This window comes from Enhydra lutris, unplaced genomic scaffold (assembly GCF_002288905.1).
Source record: "Enhydra lutris kenyoni isolate GAN:26980312 unplaced genomic scaffold, ASM228890v2 scaffoldscaffold12, whole genome shotgun sequence".
Lineage (NCBI taxonomy): Eukaryota > Metazoa > Chordata > Mammalia > Carnivora > Mustelidae > Enhydra > Enhydra lutris.
Window position 1 is genome coordinate 53,855,758 of NW_019154096.1, and position 17,485 is coordinate 53,873,242.

The following is a 17,485-nucleotide window of genomic DNA, read 5'->3' on the forward strand; positions in this document are numbered from 1 at the left end:
TTAAGGCTAACCATATTCCATTGAATGTACATGTCAAATTTTACTTATCCATCACCCATCAGTGCACTTAAGTTCTTTCACCTTTTGACTATTGCAAATAACGCTGCTATGAGTATGGGTGTACAGCATTTTTGAGACGCTGCTTTCGATTCTGACGGGCATATACCCAGAAGGGGAATTTCCGCATCAAATGGCTAAGTCTATTTTTTATTTTTGAGGAATTGCTGTGCTGTTTTCCAAAGCAGCTGCACCATTTTACATTCCCACCCATGGTACACAAGGGTTCCAATTTCTTCACATCCACAACAACACTGTTATTTCCTGGTTTGGGGGGTTTTTTTGGTGTTTTTATATAGGAGCCATCCTAACTGGTATGAAGTAGTATCCCATCGTGGTTTTGGTTTGCCTTTCCTTAACAGTTAGTGGTGTTGAGCATCTTTCACGTGTTTTTTGGCCATTTGCATATCTTTGGAAAGATATAGATTCAAGTCCTTTCCCCACTTTTTTTACTAGGCTGTTTGTTGTTGAGTTGTAGAAGTTCTTTATATGTTTTAGATATTAATTTCTTATCAGATATATGATTTGCAAATTTTTACCAGTCTGTGACCTTTTTTTTTTTTTTAAAGATTTATTTTTTTTATTTGACAGACAGATCACAAGGAGGTGGTGGAGAGGCAGGCAGAGAGAGGGAGAGGAGGAAGCAGGCTCCCCGCTGAGCAGAGAGCCTGATGCAGGGCTCGATCCCAGGACCCTGGGATCATGACCTGAGCCGAAGGCAGAGGCTTAACTCACTGAGCCACCCAGGCGCCCCTCTGCGACCTTTTAAAGTTAAAAGCTTAGGGGTGCCTGGGTAGCACAGTCAGTTAAGGGTCTGCCTTCAGTTCAGGTCATGATCCCACAGTTAAAAGCTCAGGCTACAGAGCCTACTGCTTAGAGTCAGGCACTAGTTGTGCCACTTACTAGTCTGGGGGAAGGATGAACAACCACACAACATCCAGAGTCTGCCAACAGGAAAGAAAGGGACAAGGCAGTTAAGGATCAACCAACAGAGTCCAGGACACAGCAGTAGATGTCAAAGGCAGGTAGGTGTGGATGCGGCTTGTTTCCGTTTTTCAATTAAGAAGGATTAAGCGTCAAGTTGTAACAGAAGGTATTCCATTGAGTGCTGACTGTGCCAAGTTCACACACTCAGTCATTTACATATATTATCTCATTTCATTTACTCATTCAACAACTATTTGTTGAAAGCCTAATATGAACAGTCACTGCTGAGCTAAAAACAAAATAAAATAAGAAATCAGACACTGTGCCTGCCCTCAAGGAATTTACAGACTTTGGTCAAAGAATCAAACAACTTAAAATGATGGCTAATGTTATAAAGGATAGGTCCACAGTCCTAGGGAAACTGACCTGGTCAGGCAGATCAGGGAAGACTTTTCTGGAAATGGAGGAAATGGAGCTTGAGTTGAGGTAAGAAATAAATGTTCCAGACCCATCAGCCCCATGAGGTGGATACGATTATTATCCCGACTGGAATGTAAGCTCTGGAAGTATATGGCCTTGTCTATCTTGTTCGCCAATATCTCTGTTGCTCAGAATAGTGCCCAACACAAAACAGCTCTGAGTAAACATTTGCTGAATGAATGTATCTTCATTTTATAGTTGAAGAACTTGAATCTCACTAAGATTAAGAGATTCAGTAACTTAACCAAGATAAGAGATTAAGTAATTTAACCAAGATTACAGCGCCAGTAAGTGGCAGAGCTGGGTTTGATGCCAGGCAGTAAGTTCTGTAGCTTGAGCTTTTAACCTTTTAAAAAGTCATGTTAAATAAATAAATAATTAATTAATTTAAAAAAAAAAGTAAAAAGACTTCCTTAAGCCCATCATTCTAGGCGTATAGAAGTAGTAAGTAGTCTCCTTGGCCTCCAAAAGCATTTATTTCAACTCACTAGTAGGGCCCGTTGTGACTACACTGTATAGTAGTGGCTTTCACACATGACTATCTTCCTTCTTTCCTCCTAGTAACAGCAAACTGTGAGCTATTTAAGAGACTGTATCGAAATGTATGCATAGTGCAGCACTTAGGAATGCAGGCTCAGAGTTCAGACCTGATGAAAGCCTGATTCTGCCGTTTACCAGTTACCTTAGGCTCTTTACTCAACCTTTCTAAGCTTCTATTTCTTAGTGTAGAAAATGGAGTTAATAATAGAACCCACACCTCGCAAGGTGGTTATAAGAATTAACTGAGGTAAGGTCGGTAAAGCACTTAGAATAGTCCTGGGCACAAAGTAATAAAGTAAAAGTTTGCAAAATACTCTATACTGGAAAAAAAAAAAAAAAACAACATCAACACCCATCCCACACTCAACTGGAAGAAAAATTATATAGTGTTTTGTTTTTTTTTTCCTAGGGCAGGGATGGGCAGGCTTCAACTACTTGGCTTTTCTTCATTCCAAATGCACTATTGGCAGCATTGCCCTGAGCCACAGCCTCTTGTGGAAGGAAGGGATTGGCCAGTAAGGGGGTGACCCAAGAGGGTCCCAGAATCCCCAAGTTACTTTCCCCTCCCTAGCCCTGAAGGCTTCGTGCTGCTTCTGCTCAGGCCTTGCCAATCCTCCACCTCTTCTTTCTGTTTTCCCATCCCTCCCTCCCCACTTCAAACCCTGGGAAAAAAAATGAAGAAAAGCACACCAACCAAGAAGCCTTTTCACTTCATTGTGTTTTCCAGCTAGACCTGAACAGACAGCAATCAATTCAGCGCTCTCTCGCCCTCCCTCCTCTCTCCTTCTCTCTTCTCTTGTCCTCTTTGTGTTCTTTTTCTCTCAGACTGTGTCTTCAGGCTTAGGAAAAAGCATTTACCTCCCAGCAGCATGAGGACGCAAGAACCTTCAGTTGCCAGTAGCAAACGCACCATGATTATAGCAGGTCCCGCTGGCCCTCAGCGCTTAGAAAGGCAGAGAAGCAGGGATCCCACATGGATTCTCTGAGAAACTCCTGAGCTGAACAGTTCTGTCCCAACCCAGGCTAAGCGGCAACGAGTCACACAGAAAACCTCAATCTCCCACTTCCTCTGGCCAAGAACCTTCTGAAGTCCACACCATACCCAGACATGGAATTTTCATTCCAAGTTTGAGTAAGCCTGGCCAGTTGGACTTGGAATCAACGAGGATGAAGAAAGAATACACCTTTTCCATTTTCAAAGCAGCCTAGTGGGATTTTGTTTTTTTCCAACAGGGTAACTCCAAACTGGCAGGACTTTCAAAGTTACAAATTTCCATGTCCCCAGCCCTCACTGAAGAAAAATTTCCTGGTTAGGTTGGCATGTGTGGAGGTTTGGGATGTGCAAGTGAGAAACATTTAACAAATAGTTAAACCTGAGCTATGAATCAACTTAGTTTAAACAAGATTCTCCCCATCCCCATGCTGTACTAGTTACCCTCCTTAATTCCTATCTCAAACATATATTCAAAAATAACTACTATTTATCAAGCGCCCAGTAAGTACCAGGAACTGAACTAAGTGTTTTATTTACCTCTATTGACTTATTTTATCTTCACAACTATGCAAGATAGGAAGGAGTTATTTACGGTTTCCTCTCTGAAGAAGAGACAAGTAATTTCCCCAAAGTCACGCAGTTAATAAGTAGCAGAACCAGAGTTCAAATCTCATCCCCAACACCATAACATGGATGAATCTCAAAATCACTCTGCAAAAATGAAAGAAGCCAGATAAAAAGTACTCACAGGGCTCCTGAGTGGCTCAGCTGGTTAAGCATCCTTGATCTCAGCTCAGGTCTTGATCTCAGGGTTGTGAGTTCAAGCCCCATTCTGGGCTCCATGCCAGGTGTGGAGGCCACTTTTAAAAGGGGGGGGGGTGCCTGGGTGGCTCAGATGGTTGGGCGTCTGCGTTTGTCTGTCGTGGTCTCTGGGTCCTGGGATCAAGCCCCATGTTGGGCTCCAGCTCAGTGGGGAGTCTTCTTCTCCCTCTCCCTCTGCCTCTCCCCCTGCTTGTCCTCTCTCTCTCCATCTCTGTCTCTGTATCTCTCTCAGATGAATAAATAAAATCTTTAAAGAAAAAAAAGGAGTATTTACGTACGAATCCATGTACATAAAATTATAGAAAATACAAACCAATCTATGGTAACAGAAAGCAGATCAGTGGTTGCCTGGGGATAGGGTGGAGGGAAAGATGAATGACAAAGAGTAAGATTTTTTGCACTTTTGTGTTTTGCACTTTTGCAAATCTGTCTTATTTCTGGTTTTATAGATGACATGACTCTCATATTTCCTTCTTCATTCAGTCTGTTGCAATAAATGCAACAACCTGAATGCAATGAATGAAGCTTTTCCAAAAGCTTCATACTCTGCAGCTTCTGGAGAATTCACTATATACTTGTGAGGGAATAAGAGTGAAAAGGGCAAACAACATCTATTATTATAAAAATAGATTGACCTTGTAGAACTGTGAAAGGATCTTAGGAACCCACAGAGGTCCCCAGACCATACTTTGAGAATTGCTGATTTAAAGGGCTCAGAACTGGGGCACCTGGGTAGCTCAGCTGGTTGAGCATCTGACTTGATTTCAGCTCCTGCAGTGGTCTTGGGTCATAGGATCAAGCTCCAAGTCAGACTCCAAGTCAGTGCTCACCAGGGAGTCTGCTTGAGATTCTCCCTTTCCATCTGCCTCTACTCCTCTACTGCTTGCACACTCTCTCTCTCAAAAAAATAAATCTTAAAAATATATAAACTGCTTATAACCAAAAACTATTTATTCCAGTTCTAATGCTACCACCTCCATTATTTTACCCCTCCTACCCAAAACCTTGTGAAATCCTGAGAAACAGAAGAAGAAACTGGGGCACAGAGAAGCCATCAAATGGAAGGCTATACTGATAACTCTCCTTCAAAGTTCTTTCCACCCTGAGAATCTGTGGCATGGGATTTTTTTTTTAAAGATCTTATTTATTTATTTGACAGACAGAGATCACAAGTAGGCAGAGAGGCAGGTAGAGAGAGAGAGAGAGAGAGAGAGAGAGGGAGGAGGAAGCAGGCTCCCCGCTGAGCAGAGAGCCCGATGCGGGGCTCGATCCCAGGACCCTGAGATCACGACCCAAGCCGAAGGTAGAGGTTTTAACCCACTGAGCCACCCAGGCGCCCCTGGGAATTTTTCTTTTAAACAAAATCAAGAGAGCCAAAGACTCAGCAGGACCTAGATGCACAGATGGGGGTGCTAAAGCACAACAATGGAAATGTCAGAATTTCCTTGTGACCCCCACCTAGAAAGAGGAACAGCTGTCTGCTCTCAGGGCCTTGCTCTGGCTCACTCCAGCATGGATTTCACAGGAAGAACCTGGGGCTCTGAAGAAATTTCAGACAGATCTGAGCTCTTACCTGTTCCCTAAAGAAGTGTCTGCCCCGGTTGAACCCACCTCTGGTCTCAACCTTCAATCCAGATGAAAACTCTGCCCTGGCATGGGGCAGCAAACAGAGGGCATTAACCTTAGGAGTCAATCAGAGTGTGAATACTGTTTCCCCTTCTGATAGGCTATATAATCTAGAGTACATTACGGAACGTTTCTGAACCTCAGCTTCCTCATCTGTAGAAGGGAAATCATCTTATCTTTCTGACAGGATTACTGTACATACTCAGTGAGATAACAACGCATGGACAAATCCCAGCAGAGGACCAGGCACCTAACAGAGGCTCATTCTTAGTGACCATTACATTTTTATAGAAGAACCAAAGGGCAAGATGGAAATACCACAGATTCTAGCATCAGATATCCCTGGGTTTGAGTCCTAACAATACTGGCTTTGTGCAAGTCATTTCAACCACCTTGCAGAGTTACTATGAGGGCTGATTGAAATAATGTCTATAAATTGCCTGGCATCAAGCCCATGCCCTCGCTGTCATTATTACTGAGCATTTGCCGCTGTGACTACAGGGTCACTAACTCCCAGGGAGAACCTCTCACCTCAGGGGCAGCCTCTTTGTGGTCCAGCCCTTGGTATCGCTGTTGACAGGTTAGCATGGCTGGCTCTCCATCAGACCTGATAGGACTTTTCCAAAGGACTTAACACCAGTCCCCACTTGCTGTTTCTCTCCCCCCAAACATACCAATTCTCCTCCCAAATATGCCAACAAGGGAAGTTGCACAGAGGCTATAACATGATAGGAGAGTTAACATCCAGGGGAATTGTTCCCAAGTCAGAGGGAGAACAGACACTGCGTGTAAAACCCACCCCACACAGGGGAAAGGCTGTACACGGGCTCTGGAGTCAGGCTTGGATTCAAATCCTGGCTCTACTACTTACTTAGTAACTGCAGCCTTTTTAAGCCAGTTTCTCACCTGTAATTGAGAATAATGGTAGCTAAGTGTAAAGAGCACTTAGCACAGTGCACATAAGAAACATCAAGTTTTATCCACCATCACTACTTCTATTACTGTTACAGCAGGAGTCGAATTTTTTTAAAAGATTTTATTTATTTATTTGACAGAGATCACAAGTAGGCAGGGAGGAAGGCAGAGGGTGGGCGGGGGGGGGGGGGGGAAGCAGGCTCCCTGCCAAGCAGAGAGCCCGATGCTGGGCTCGATCCCAGAACCCTGAGATCATGATCCCAGAACCCTGGGATCATGACCTGAGCCGAAAGCAGAGGCTTTAACCCACTGAGCCATCCAGGTGCCCCAGGAGTCCAATGTTTTAACAATAATACCTATGTAACTCACATTTCCACCAAGACACTAGGATCGAGAGCGGCAGCATGGCACTGGAAGAAACAGCCTGTCTTCACATTTACGTACTTCCAGTTTCTTTAGGAAGCACCAGTGACTGAAATAACATGTAAAACTTAACGAAGAGGAGAAGGAGAAGTTTTAAAACTCATCCCAAGCTCATCCACAGAGCAAGCACTGACCCCTGGCCTTGGAGGACGGGCCCACGTGATTAGGACGCGCCTGCGCAGAAGCAGGCAGTTGTGCTTGAAAACCCGTCTGAGAGGACCAACCAATCAGAACGCGCCCTGGTGACCCCGGTCTCTCTGTTGCTGGGACGCTCCTGGGCCCCGAGGGCCACGTGACCTGAAGTGGCTCGGTTGCCGACAATGCTGGCGCAGTGCGACTCTCGCTCGAAGGGACCGGAAAGGAGTTGGGAGGGTGGGAAGGGATCGCGAGACGAGCACATCTGGAGAAATGGTGGGAGAAGAGCAAAGATCGGGAGACAGCATAAGGGCGCCCCCCGCCCCAAGTAGAGAGAGGCAGGGGAGGCACAGAGATGAGGAGACGGTGTGAAGGAAAGACAGAGGTGGCTGGTGTGTCTGGGACCTGTGCACAGCCTCCTACTTTCCTCTCCAGAGGCTCACTCTATGCCACTTTATAACCTTTAATCCTGGGTACCTGGGTGGCTGAGTGGGTTGGGCTCTGCTTTCAGCTCAGGTCATGATCTCAGGGTCCTGGGATTGAGTCCCTCATCAGGCTCTCCGCTCGGGGGGATCCTGCTTCCCTCTCTCTGTGTCTGCCTTTCTGCCTACTTGTACTCTCTCTCTATGTGTGTCAAATGAATCAAAAACAAAACAAAACAACCTTAAAAAAAAAAAAAAACACCTTTATAACCTTTAATCCTGTAAAGGAGGCTGACGAACCTCGCTCATACTTCCACTGACCTTAAGTGATGCAGCTGAATTTCATCCTTGGATCTGACTCCTGGATCCTTGGCTGTCTCCTGTGAGATGAGCCCAAGGATGCCCAGCTCCACCTACTTTCGTGGGACACCCTGAGAGAAAAGACAGAAGAGGAAAAGTGATGACAGTTCAGGGAGGCAAGGGAAGGAAGGAGCTGATGTGGAAAAGAAGGGAAGAGTTTGTGAAGAGGAGGGAGATCAAAGGAGAAGAGACTAAAAAAGGGACGGAGTGTGAGGACGAAAGGGAAGAGTTAAGGGGGAGCAGTAGGAAAGAAGTCAGGAGAGGAGCAGGAAAGATGGAGCCATGGCCCAGCATGGGCTTAAGCCAGAGGAAGGTGCAGAGAGGATGATGGTGGGATCTTCAAAGAGTCAGAATCACCTGGAGCATAATTCAGGTCCCCTGGGTAGCTCAGTAGGTTGGGCATCAGTCTCTTGATTTGGCTCAGATCATGATCTCTTGGGTCATGAGATCGAGCCCAGTAGGGCTCCACGCTCATTGGGATCTGCTTGAAGATTCTCTTCCTCTGCTCCTCCCCCCGACTGTCTCTCTTCCTCTCTCTCTCGAAAATAAATAAACCTTAAAAAAAAATTATCACCTGGAGCATAATCCTAAAAGCTAAAAGAACAAGGGTTGGAGTTTAGTAGGTATTTGTGGTTTGTTTTCTCTTGCTGTGAAAGCATGGAGCATGGGGATCACTGCCATGGAGCTGGTGACTGGCTAAGCAGCTCAGCAGGAGAGTCTGATGGAGGCAAGTTGGAACTTGCCTTCTGACCTGTGCTGTGGGGATCTCTAAGCTGAGGCTGGGTTGCCATGTTCAGTTTATCCATGAACTGAATGGGCTCCCCCAGTACACTATTCTCGAATCATCAACAGTTTGATCCAAAGTCTTCCCTTTGGGCCATGTTGTGGTTTGTGGGGTTTGGGTTAAAAAAAAAAAAGATGGGGCGCCTGGGTGGCTCAGTGGGTTAAGCCTCTGCCTTCGTCTCAGGTCATGATCTCAGGATCCTGGGATCGAGTTCTGCTCGGGCTCTGTGCTCAGCAGGGTGTCTGCTTCCTCCTCTCTCTCTCTCTGCCTGCCTCTCTGCCTACTTGTGATCTCTTTCTATCAAATAAATAAATAAAAATAAAATCTTTTTTAAAAAAGATGTATTTCATTTTATTACAAAGGTAATGATTTTAAAAAGTCTTTATCAGGGCACCTGGGTGGCTCAGTGGGTTAAGCCTCTGCCTTCAGCTCAGGTCATGATCTCAGGGTCCTGGGATCGAGCCCTACATCGGGCTCTCTGTTCAGCAGGGAGCCTGCTTCCTCCTCTCTCTCTCTCTGCCTGCCTCTCTTCCTACTTGTGATCTCTCTCTGTCAAATGAATAAATAAATAAAATAAAATCTTTTAAAAAAAAGTCTTTATCTTCTTTTTTCTTCTAAAAATATGAACAGGTTCTGTGTTTGATCTTAAACATTGTGGACTAAGAAGGGCAGATTTTTCCTTTCCTTCTTGGGTTTCTGTTAGCATCCTGAGGTTCAGTCTCTTGAAGGGAAGGTCTGAGAAGAAGAGAGCTTAGCACATGGAATATTACTCAGCAATAAAAAGGAATGAAGCACTGTTACACACTTCACCAAGGACGAACCTTGAACACATGCTGAGAGAAGCCAATCACAAAACACTATATATTGTATGATTACATTTGTATAAAATGATCAGCAAAATTCAGAGAGACAGAAAATAGATGAGTGGTTGCCAGGGCTGGGAGAGGACTTGGGGGATGCTAAAGGGAATGGAGTTTCAAAATGTTCCAAAATTGATTGTGGTAATGGTACAGAACTCAGAATATACTGAAAACCATTGGGCTGTACATTTTAGATGGATGAATTGTATAGAATGTGAATTATATCTGAATAAAGTTGTGAAAGACAGAAAAGGGGTGAGGGAGGGAGGGAAGGAAGGAGTGAGCGAGCAAAGAAGCAGAGGTGGAAACGATTGTATCTAATTTAAGGGGCCTTGAATGGATCCGTGTGACTAGCATTTAAGGAAATAGTTAAGAGTGAAACTAAGGCCAAAGAATGCAGGACCTAGAACTTCATGTCAGAGTTTGAACTTGATTGACGGCCAAGTTGTCAAATACAGTAGCCTCTAGCCATATGTGGCTAACAAGCGCTTAAAATGTGACTAGTCCAATTTGAGGTGTGCTATAGGCACAAAACACACACCAGATTTTGAAAACCTAGTATTAAAAAATGTAAAATTTCATTAATTTTTGTATTGATTGTGTGTTGAAATAATACTTTTCCGTATCGTGTTAAATAAAATATATTGTTAGTCTTACTTTTTAAAAAACTTTGTAAAGTTATTTTATTTTTTTAACATGGCTGCTAGGAAGTTTTAAATTACGTATGCAACTCCCATTACATTGCTACTGGACAGAGCTGTTAGAGATGAGTGGGAAGCCATTGAGAATTCTTGAGTCAGCACAGGGGTTGGCAAATGTTTTCTGTAAAAGGCCAGATGGTAAATATTTTAGGACTCGAGGGCCATACAACCTCTGCTGCAACTACTCAACTCTGCTGTTGTTGTATGAAAGCAACTATAGACAATGAGTAATCAAATAGTCAAAGATGCGTTCCAATACAACCTTATTTACAAATGCTAAAATTTGAATCCCACATAATTTTTACATGTCATTAAATAGTCTTCTTTTTATTTTTCCCCAAGCATTTAAAAATGTAAAAAACATTCTTAGTTTGTGGGCCATATGAAATCAGGCAGTGAAAGAGATTTGGCCCATCGGCCAGAGTTTGCCAACCCCTGAGTTAAAGAGTTAAGCCAGAGTCTCTGAAAATCTTGTGCAACCACCAGTAGCTCTGGTGTTCTCCCCACACTCAGGCACACAGTGCTTGGAAAATTCCTTCTCCTCTGCAAGCAGCATGGATTCACATAACATTTGATCTGGAAGGGACTGTAAGGATCATATGCTCCTACCTTCTTATGTTACATTTGAGGAAACTGAGTCTCAAAGAGGTAAACTCACATAAACAAGGTCACATTGCAGCGAAGAGGTTTGAAATAATAGGAGTAATTGCAAGACTATCAGGGAGCAGCTGGCAAAAAAGGAAGGGTCTAAGGTCAGACTGTGTACCCAGACCCCACTTAGGGACACTGAATTCTAGCTCATCCTTCCAACCATTCATCAGTTCTTCCAATCATCACTTCCTTCTTTTTTTTTTTTAAGATTTTTATTTATTTATTTGACAGAGAGATCACAAGTAGGCAGAGAGGCAGGCAGAGAGAGAGGGGGAAGCAGGCTCTCCGCCGGGCAGAGAGCCTGATGTGGGGCTCGATCCCAGGACCCTGAGATCATGACCTAAGCCGAAGGCAGAGGCTTAACCCACTGAGGCACCCAGGCGTCCCCATCACTTCCTTCTTGAGAGAGCCTGGGTACTGAGCCCCATGTGAGGCTTTGAGGAACCAGACATTAACAGGCCTTGAGGAGCTCAGTATAAGAAAAAGATATTTTAAAACATATCTTTTGGGGCACCTGGGTGGCTCAGTCATGAAGCGTCTGTCTTTGGCTCAGTTCATGATCACAGAGTTTTGGGATCGAGCCCCACATCTGGCTCCCTTCTCAGTAGGGAGCCTGCTTCTCTCTCTGCCTGCTTCTCCCCCAGCTTGTGTTCCCTCTCTGGCTGTCTCTCTCTGTCAAATAAATAAATAAAATCTTTAAAATTTTAAAAAATTAAAAAATTTTTTTAAAAAATAACACGTGTCTTTTATGTTTTATGGGAGAGGAGACAGAGTTCTTGGAAGGAGACAAAAAAGGCCCAAGCAGGGACGCCTGGGTGGCTCAGTTGGTTAAGCAGCTGCCTTCGGCTCAGGTCATGATCCCAGTGTCCTGGGATCGAGTCCCACATCGGGCTCCTTGCTCAGCAGGGAGCCTGCTTCTCCCTCTGCCTCTGCCTGCCATTCTGTCTGCCTGTGCTCGCTCTCTCTCCCTCTCTCTCTCTCTGACAAATAAATAAATAAAAAATCTTTAAAAAAAAAAAAAAAAAAAAAAGGCCCAAGCAATGATCAGAAGGACAAGTAGGAATTGGCCAAGTAAAGGGGAAGATGGGAAGAATATTTGATATGCAAAGACCTGGAACAGAGTAGCCAAAATGTTTAGGGAACGGAAGCAGATCATGGGCGTGGAGCTTTAAGTAGAAGGTGAAAGTGGGAAAGGTGAGCCTGAATGTCAAGTGGACCCAGAATATGAAGATCTTCTGTTTAAATTTAAGACATTGGCCTTGATCACATTAGGTGGTGAGGAGACACGGAGAGGTTTTAAACAGTTGAAGTAAGACAGACTGAGTTTTAGAAAAATCACATTGGCAGTTTGCCAGGCAGAGTGGAGAGAGGATTCTGTGTGGAAGGACTGGCCTGAGCAAAGGCCTAGATGAACTTGAGGCCTGGTAACAAGTGATCTGGTGTGACTCAAGCAAGCAGAGCATGACAAGCAGCAAGAAGAGATAAACCTGGGAAAGAACTGTGTACAGATGGGAGAGGGTCTTCGAATCCTGTCTGAGGAGTTTGGATTTGATTGTTCAGGTACAAAGATTGGTCAGAACCCCACAGCAGTAAGTGGGAAGGTAGAACACAGACTTAAGGTCAGGTTTTCCTAGCTCTGCCATGTACTAGTTAAACCTCCGTTTCCTCAGAGGTACAACGGAGGTGATAAAATGACGAGGATTAAGCAACAAAACATGTAAAAAGTGCTTATCACTTTTTAAGAGCCTGACACAATGAGCACTCAAAATATCAGCCCTAAACCTCCACCCCCCCCCACTCACCGCAACGGAATGCATCACATCAAAGAGCTCTCAGTTCCTACCTGAGGGAAGAGATTCTGCTAGGAGAACATTCTGGGGCAGAATGCCCCTGACCTCTTATTTTTCAACTCGAACTAACTTCCCATTGTTTATGTGGAAAACCACTGTGAGACCACAACTACCCACATTTGGGGGCAGTTTTCTCTAAGAAGTGCAGAGGAACTCATGTACCCACCTCTGGTGTTATATGTACCTTTCTCCAGAGCCGGGCCCAGAAAGCCAGCAGCCTAGTTTAAGAGCACTGGGCCTCCTCCCCAGAACCCTATGACAGTGAATCACATAGTGATTTCACACAGTGAATTCACACAGTGAATTCACATAGCCCTGACTATCTGTTAGTTTCATATTCATTTAAATGGTCTTTTAGTGGTCTTTATATGCAGAATAGTTTATATATATATTATGTGTGAGAAAGGAAAAATGTTTTATGTATAAGTTTATGAAGACACAGAATAGCTCATAATAACCTGGTCATTGGGGGCGCCTGGGTGGTTCAGAGGGTTAAGCCTCTGGCTTCAGGTCAGGTCATGGTCTCAGGGTCCTGGGATCGAGCCCTGCATCAGGCTCTCTGCTCGGCAGGGAACCTGTTTCTCCCTCTCTCTGCTCGTCTCTCTGCCTACTTGTGATCTCTCTCGCTGTGTCAAATAAATAAATAAAATCTTCTTTAAAAAAATGAGAACACACATATATACAAGTTCTACATGAGGTTCTCAGTTAAAAAAAAAAAAAAAAAAGAACCTGGTCACTGGTCTTCTCCAGGATGGGGTATGGTGTGCATAGAAACAAAGGTTGTGGGGGGACTTACTTTCTACTCCTTTGTACCTTCTGAGGAATCAGGTATATGTATCATCTAGTTAAACAAATCTAATTTAAAAAATCCAAATCCAATAAATTTTTAAAATTCAGAAAAGCATTTCTGCTTTTCTGTAACAGAAGTCGATCAGGTCCACTATTTAACCTCCAGTTGTGCTTTCTGCTGCCTTCCTCTGTAGTCCAAAGCTGGAACAGTGAATGAGAGGGTGACAGTCTTGGTTTCCATCCCCCACTGCAGAGGTTTGAACCCTTCTGTCACCCAGGCCTCCCAGCTGGGGAACGGGGAGAGTGGCCCTCGCCACCTTCCCCACAGGGGTAGCGTTGAGAGCTAGCTATCTGTTGGTAAAGGATTTCAGGACCTGGGAATGAAAGAGAATATATTAACACAAAATACTCCTGCTTTTTAACCCCACATAGTTCTAGGGAAATCTAATATAAAGGCTTCAGATCCACTTACAGTTGCTGTACTGAAGACGAATGCTAATTAGTGATATTGACAATTGTCATTTTCTTCGTAAACCCACTTGATGACTGGAAGCTGCAGGAATCTTGCTCTATGAGCCTTCTTTCTTTGAACAACAAAGTCTCAGTCTGACCTACCCTAAACAGACAGGAAACCTGCCCACCTCAATCACAGGTCTCAGCTGAGAGGCAGTGTTTGGTGTCCACACTGTCTATCTAGACAACATTTGCCTAACCGGGTCCAGTGACTGTGGCTTATCTTTTTTTTTTTTTAAGATTTTATTTATTTATTTGACAGAGAGAGATCACAAGTAGACGGAGAGGCAGGCAGAGAGAGAGAGAGAGAGAGGGAAGCAGGCTCCCTGCTGAGCAGAGAGCCCGATGCAGGACTCGATCCCAGGACCCTGAGATCATGACCTGAGCCGAAGGCAGCGGCTTAACCCACTGAGCCACCCAGGCGCCCTGTGGCTTATCTTTTAATGAGGTTCTCCGTTCCTTCTCTCTCCAGTGCCCTCATCTAGCATGAGATGCACAGACAGCATTTAGCAAATGGTGGCTGAACTAATGGCTGGCTGACTTCAGGAGTGCCCTCCTGTTGTTGATAGGGAAATAGAGGCACACAGAAATGCACTGGCCTACCTGAGTTCCATCACATAAGAAATCACTGCTGTAGGCAGGAGTCCCAATTCAACTCCTAAAGCTTGTCTGTTCCATTCTGTGAATGGTGAATGCCTGAGAAGCTCCTACATTTCCATCTTCAAAGTCAGAGAAATAGGAGAAGCCGCTTCACAGCGAGTCCTAAGTCTAGACAACCCAAGTAAATGACTAAGCCACCATCCCTCCCCAGATCTGGTTCCCCATCTGTAAATAACGGTGCAGGCAGGATAATCTCTCAGGTCCCTCTGCTTTCCCTGTGGTCTGGGCACACAGCCGTGCATCCACCAGCCACCTTCCACCGCCTCTTCTTCCAAGCTGTGTTTTTTTAATTCTTTGAGTTTCCCAAGAGTTTCAAGGGGGCGCTGCGAAGCCGGCTACAGGCAACCAGCGGGCTCTTCCCTCCTCGGAGCTGCCTGAGTGCTCGGGTCTCCCTGCTGGTAACCAAGCCCCTGTCTGCCTTTCGAGCAACCCAGCCCTTTCTTATTGTTGCTGTCTGTTTCCATTTGCTCCTTTTATTCTCCAGGTTTTCCTTGACTCTGATGTTTTTCCCCCTGCTGCACAACAAGCCCTTCTGATCTCTGTGAAAGGCAAACCCGTGTCATTCTTCCAAATCATCATTGTATGACATGTTTTTATATCAGCTGGACAAAGGAGCTATTTGATCAGGGGGTATGGTGTGTGATTGTAAGAAATTCAGCTAGTCGGTGGCAACCATTGTTCCCCAAGCGGCTCCCTGACCCCATTCTGTTCCAGGAAAAACTCCCTGAGAGTGGCCTCTATTCATGGAGTAACACCAGTCCACAGCCGCGCTCCGGGAGCATGCTCAATTCCTAGCGGTGTCACCGATAGCTGCCCACCGCCATCCTTTAACTCTTTCATCAGCATTAGGTTTCCAACCCCACAGCTGTTATCACGGCCGCGCGCTCAGGGGGTTAGAGATATAGGCGTGCTCTCTGCTCTCCCTCTTATCTCGGAGAAATTCAACCTTCCTTTGAAATGGTCATTTGGAAATTACCCGTCTGCTGCTTTCAGCTCAGCAGGCCTGGCTAGCACGCCCTGCCCTCCTCAGTTTTCCCCTGAGGACAGCCTCCCCGGTTCTGCCAACTCACAGGCCCTGCTGCTCCGTGGCCTGCCTCCTGCGAGGTAGACCAGTGGCCCCTCAAGATGGTTTCTCACGGGCACCTCAGGTGGAACTAAGGGGCCCTTCACCCCGACCTCTGAGACTTGGTGCAAATCAGTCTCCCAAAGATGAGGAAACACTTCCACACACTAATAAATATTACTTGCTTAGCTCTCCCTTGCCTTCTTTCCAGTACACATGGGGCCCCTACGTGTGTAGGACCCTGTGTCCAGTATTGCAGAAGAGACAGAATCGTATTAAGATTGGCCCTTGGCTCCAGGAACTCAGCGCCTGAGAGGAAGTGAGACAGTGGACTTGGGTCCGCAGAAACATCCATACCACTTGCTCATCGTTAATCCTGTGCCATTAAGACTCTTAAGTGTGAGGAGCTCCTACATTCCCAAACTATTCGGGCCTAACTGCCCAGCACACAAACTACCCAAACGATTGGACTGCTCAACACCACACACAGTTGTGAGCTATATATCCTTCTCAAAAAGTCCAGCCTGCCCTGCCTATGTGGATCTTAGCATGATACATCTACGGAACAGCCCTGAAAACACTAGAAGATTCTGGGAAATGTCTTAAAACCTAATAGCGTTGGGATTTTCCTTCTTGTCACTGTGCTCATTTTACAGAGACGAGAAATGGAGGCACCCAGTCGATACCACGCAAAACCAGTGGCCAAGCAAAGCACTCAAAGTGAGAGCCTGCTGTTCATTCCTCCCCTGGTTCATTTTTTAATTCATTAAGGTCTTTTTGTCCAAAAACCTGGCTATAGATTAGACTATTGTCTACTCCCTACTATCAGGGAGTCAAGGACCTCAAAGCCAATAAAAATGTCAACTCAAGAGTCTAAAATCCTAAATGAGGTCATGTCTCTGCTTTATCCACCATCCGTGTTTCTTTGCCTTGCGTCAACAGAGCAGCTCCTCCAGCAAGAGACTCTCAGCCTGGCTCCTCCAGCACCTCCAGGTCCTCTTCGGCCCCAGGGGAACATCCACAATGCAATAGCTACAGTATTCGCAGCTATGTGTATGGTGAGCAAATAATTTATGGTCCAACCACTAATTCATGTTACAGCACGGATGCACCTTGAAAACATTATGCTAAGTAAAAGAAGCCGACACAAAAGGCCACATATTATGTGAATCCAAACCTATGAAATGTCTAGAATAAGTAAATCCAAGGGGACGGAAAGGAGATTAGTAGTTTCCAGAGTCTGGGAGGAGGGAGGGAATGGAGAGTGACTGTTTACAACATGATGAAAATGTTCTAGAATTAGATAGTGACAATGATACACTGAAAACCACTGAATTGTACACTTTAAAGGGGAAAAGTTTGGGGCGCCTGGGTGGCTCAGTGGGTTAAGCCTCTGCTTTTGGCTCAGGTCATGACCTCAGGGTCCTGGGATCGAACCCCGCATTGGGCTCTCTGCTCAGCAGGGAGATTGCTTCCCCCTCTCTCCCTGCCTGCCTCTCTGCCTACTTGTGATCTTTCTCTCTGTCAAATAAATAAATAAAATCTTTTTATAAAAAATAAAATTAAATAAATATAGGGGAAAAGTTTGTGCTATGGGAAGCCCAGCAAAAAAGCAAAAAGAAAAGGAAGGGGGAAACGCCACCTAAAAAAAGAAAGCTGGGGGGGCGCCTGGGTGGCTCAGTGGGTTGAAGCCTCTGCCTTCGGCTTGGGTCCTGGGATCGAGCCCCGCATCGGGCTCTCTGCTTGGCAGGGAGCCTGCTTCCCTTCCTCCCTCTCTGCCTGCCTCTCTGCCTACTTGTGATCTCTGTCAAATAAATAAATAAAATCTTTAAAATATATATAATTAATTAATAAAAAAGAAAGAAAGTTGGTCATCCAAGCCAGGATCAGGACACTGTTGAAGTATTAATAAT